The sequence below is a fragment of the Oncorhynchus gorbuscha genome, linkage group LG12, assembly GCF_021184085.1.
Source record: "Oncorhynchus gorbuscha isolate QuinsamMale2020 ecotype Even-year linkage group LG12, OgorEven_v1.0, whole genome shotgun sequence".
NCBI classification, from domain to species: Eukaryota; Metazoa; Chordata; class Actinopteri; order Salmoniformes; family Salmonidae; genus Oncorhynchus; species Oncorhynchus gorbuscha.
The window spans coordinates 45,254,217-45,259,333 of NC_060184.1; the positions used below are offsets into that span (position 1 = coordinate 45,254,217).

At 46.0% G+C, this 5,117-nt stretch overlaps 1 pseudogene; it reads left to right on the forward strand.

The window, feature by feature from the left end:
* Positions 1-2,837: 2,837 nt before the first annotated feature.
* Positions 2,838-4,305, forward strand: LOC123991707 (annotated as a pseudogene).
* Positions 4,306-5,117: the final 812 nt, after the last annotated feature.

The following is a 5,117-nucleotide window of genomic DNA, read 5'->3' on the forward strand; positions in this document are numbered from 1 at the left end:
GATACCACGAAATTGGGGAGAAAAAGGGGTAAAAAATAAAATAAAAATGGTTTTAATGACTCCAACCTAAGTGTATGTAAACTTCCGACTTCAACTGTAACTCCACCAATCCTATTTTATAATACGCTACATGACCAAAACTACATGGATACCCACTCATCGAACATCTCATTCCAAAATCATGGGCATTAATATGGAGTTGGTCCCCTCTTTGCTGCTGTAACAGCCTCCACTCTCCTGGGAAGGCATTCACTAGATGGAACATTGCTGTGGGGACTTCGTGAGGTCGGGGACTAATGTTGGGCGATTAGGCAGAGCTCAGCCACAAAAACAAGCCATACAGATAACCGCCATGACTTCCTGACAGCCACCCCCAGGTGGTAAGGGTAGGTGACAACATATCCGCCACGCTGATCCTCAGCACAGGGGCTCCTTAGGGGTGCCTGCTCAGTCTCCTCCTGTACTCCCTGTTCACACATTGTACTCCCTGTTCACTGCACGGCCAGGCATGACCCTAACACCATCATTATGTTAGCCAATGACAACAGTGGTAGGCCTGATCAATGACGAGACAGCCTATATGGAGGAGGTCAGAGACCTGGCTGTGTGGGGCCAGGACAACAACCTCTCCCTCAACATGATCAAGATAAAGAAGATGATTGTGGACTACAGGAAAAAGAGGACCGAGCATGCCCCCATTCTCATCGACGAAGCTGTAGTGGAGAAGGTTAAGAGCTTCAAGTTCCTTGGTGTCCAACAAACGAACATGGTCCAAGCACACCAACACAGTCGTGAAGATGGCAAGACAAAACCTATTCCGCCACAGGAGACTGAAAAGATTTGGTATGGGCCCTCAGATTCTCAAAAGGTTCTACAGCTGCACCATCGAGAGCATCCTGACTGGTTATATCACTGCCTGGTATGGCAACTGCTCGGCCTCCGACCGCAAGGCACTACAGAGGGTAGTGTGAACGGCCCAGTACATAACTGGGGCCAAGCTTCCTGCCATCCAGGACCTCTATACCAGGCGGTGTCAGAGGAAGGCCCTAAAAATTGTCAAAGACTCCAGCCACCCTAGTCATAGACTGTTCTCTCTGCTAATGCATGGCAAGCGGTACCGGAGCGCCAAGTCTATGTCCAAGATGCTTCTAAAACAGCTTCTACCCCCAAGCCATAGGAAATCTAATCAAACGGCTACCCAGACTACTTGCATTGCCCCCACCCTTTTATACCACTGCTTTCTGTTATCATCTACGCATAGTCACTTCAATAACTCTACCTACATGTACATATTACCTCAACTAACCGGTGCCCCCGCACATTGACTCTGTACATGTACCCCCGTGTATAGTCAAGCTATTGTTATTTTACGTGTTACTTTTACTCATATTTTTTTTTTTTAACTGCATTGTTTGTTAGGGGCTCGTAGGTAAGCATTTCACTGTAAGGTCTGTATTCGGTGCATGTGACTAATACAATTTGATTTGTATTGTCAAAATGTGTTGTATATGTGTATGTCTTTTTGAATTGTGGCAGACCAGGGGGTTTGGTCAAGATGTTTACACAGATCAGACAGTAGGATTAGCTCGGTTTCAAGGGTGTTTATTTAAATAATAAATCAAAAAGAAAAGGATAGGTCTCCCCCATGAGACCCTCTCCAGGATACAGTCTTCTGGGCTCCGGGTCTTGCTGTAGCCTGTCAGGCACAAAAACTCAACTCCCTCCTCATATCTCTGCAACCGTCCCCAACCCTGCAGGAGTCCTTTTTCCCCCGACTCTCCCTTGTGTGCTGCCCTTCTGTCAGCTTTATGGGACTTGCACAGCTGGTGAGCAATCAGCCCATGATTACTCACCATCTCCCAATCAGCCCCAATTAGTCGTGGCCTGAGAGCCTGTCGAGACCTGGCACATCCAGCAGATGGTGTCGTTGCCTCGTGATGTACACTCCTGTCACCAGGCCTCGACTAGTCTCTCCCTGGTGGCTGACCTGCTGTACGCCACAGAATATTGTCATGTACATCTTCCTCAGTTTATGGTTGTCTTTTTATTATCCTTGTTGTATTCCGTTTAATAAAAATAACGCTTTAAAACCTAGACAGACACAGTATTATAAGATATCAGTCCTTTCCACTCTATTGGTTTTCTGCACTGTCATCTGCCTTGTTTACATTTTACATTTACATTTAAGTCATTTAGCAGACGCTCTTATCCAGAGCGACTTACAAATTGGCCTGAGAAGCATAATATGGTTGGGGGTCAAGGTGCAGTCACGTGATTGTGATGTCAGCAGCTGTAAGGGGTGCGTATCTGGTGGCAGAGAAGTCAGATGCAGGAGAGCAGAACTTGATAATAGCTGGAGCAGTTTAACCAACGGCATAAGAAATACAAAGTATGGGCACAATAACCCGACGCGCACCAGTCAAAACAAAATGTGCACAAGCACAAGCACTACAATAAACAATACCACACAAAGACATGGGGCGAACAGATGGTTAAAATACACAACACATAATGAGGGAAATGAGAACCAGGTGTATGGTTAAACCAGACAAAACAAATCGAAAATGTATCAGCGATGGCTAGAAGACCGATGACGACGACCACCGAACACCGCCCGAACAAGGAGAGGCATCACTGCCTGTCAGCCAATCATTTGATCTGTTGTTTAACACCCCCCTTATCTTTGCAAACATCTTCAACACACACACAGTCAGGCAGCCACTGCTGCACTGAGAGAAGGAAACCACTAAAGAGAGGTGTAGATAAAAGAGGCGGGTTAAAAAAAGAATAAAGAATACAGAAGAACAAGCCACGTTGTTGTTTTGCCTGCCGGAGTAATGGAGATGTGTAGTAGCGTGGTGTTGGGCGGCCTGGTGTTGGTTCTACTGTGGTTTCTGAGGAGACAGAGACAGAGACATATCAGTCTACCCCCCGAACCCCACGCTCTGCCGCTGTTAGGCAACCTGCTTCAGATGGACAAACAGGCTCCCTTCAAGACGCTCACCAAGTGGAGTGGTGTGTATGGGCCAGTGATGACAGTGTATTTGGGGCGCCAGCGGGCTGTGGTGCTGGTGGGGTACGAGGCGGTCAAGGAGGCTCTGGTGAACCAGGCTGAGGACTTCATAGGACGAGCTCCCATTCCCTTTCTGGTCCGAGCTACCAGGGGATACGGCCTGGCCATCAGTAACGGGGAGCATTGGCGCAAGCTGCGTCGTTTCACCCTGACCACACTGAGAGATTTTGGGATGGGCCGTAAGAGAATGGAAGAGTGGATACAGGAGGAGAGCCAACATCTCATAGACAGTCTAGATGACACTAAAGCTGTGCCCTTTGACCCCCACCCCTTCCTGAGTCGGACTGTGTCCAACGTCATCTGCTCCCTGGTGTTCGGCCAGCGCTTCGGCTACGAGGATGACAACTTCCTGCACTTGCTCAACATCCTCTCAGCCATACTGCACTTTGGAAGCACCCCCTGGGGACAGCTCTACAACATCTTCCCCTGGCTGATGGAACGCCTGCCTGGTCGACAGCAAGTTGTGTTCGGCCAGGTGGACAAGCTGAGAGGTTTTGTGATGAAAAAGATCAATGAGCACCAGGAAACCATGGACATAGGTAACCCTAGAGACTTCATAGACTGCTTCCTTACCAAACTAAACCAGGAGAAGGATGTGTTCTCCTCTGAGTTCCATTATGAGAACCTGGTGTCCACAGTCTTGAACCTCTATCTGGCAGGAACAGAGACCACCAGCACCACTCTCAGATACGCCCTCATAGTGCTCATCAAATTTCCCAACATTCAGGTGGACATGCAGCAGGAGATTGACAGTCATTGGACGACAACGCATTCCCCAGATGGAGGACAGGAAGTCCCTTCCCTTCACAGATGCTGTCATCGATGAGGTGCAGCGCTTCCTGGACATCATCCCGTTCAACATCCCGCACTACGCCACCAAGAATATCTAATTTCGAGGGTACAATATCCCTCAGGGCACCGTGATAATTCCCATGATTCACTCTGTTCTAAGAGACCAGGACCACGCCCACAACCTTCAACCCTGATCACTTTCTGGATCAGAACGGAAACTTCCAGAAGAACCCCGCCTTCTTGGCCTTCTCTGCAGGTAAGCGTGCCTGTGTGGGGGAGTCTCTGGCTCGTATGGAGATCTTTCTGTTCCTTGTATCTCTGCTGCAGAAACTATGTTTCTGTATATACAGTATGAGCAATTTGTCTCGTTCTGACCTTAGTTTCTTTTTTATGTCTTTGTGTTAGGTTGGTCAGGGCGTGAGTTGGGGTGGGTAGTCTATGTTCTTTTTTCTATGTTGTTATATTTCTATGTGTTTGGCCTAGTATGGTTCTCAATCAGAGGCAGGTGTTGTTCGTTGTCTCTGATTGAGAATCATACTTAGGTAGCCTGTTTTCCAACTTTTTGGTTGTTGGTGTTTAATATCTGCTTAGTGTCTGGTTCACCTGGCAGAACTGTTTTGTTTTCTCTTTGTTGTTATTTTGTGCAGTGTTCAGTTTTTCTATTAAAATATAATGAACACTTACCATGCTGCATTTTGGTCCTCCTCTCCTTCCACCAACGAGAATCGTTACACAATTTGCGAGTAATATATACTGCTTTATACGATATATTTTCATTACCAATAACAAAAAAAAAAACATTAACTTAAAACAAAAGAACATGACCTCCTTTATCTTCATTGAGGGTCTTTATAAAACTTTGTCATTGATTTTGTGTAATTAATTGTTCAAGGATGACATGTTCATGACAATACATTAGGGTAAATAAAAATAGTGTACATTAGGCCTATTACATGACATGTTGACCTCATGATGTGTCTACGCATATTGCGTATCCCTATCCCTATCCATATCCCTATTTTTCTAAATGGCTCAGAGAAGCACATTGAAGGTATTTTATCAACCACAGCTAATTCTGTGATCTGTGACCCTTTTACAGGCCCCTGAGATTAACTTTTTGTTGCAGATTGGAAAATCCTTATCTGTTGTTTATCTTGTGCTAAAAAAATTAATATGTTACATAAATAGAACAACGTGTGTTCTTTCATTCCCATTTGACTCCATGTGAACGAAATAAAAAGTTTGTCAAAGT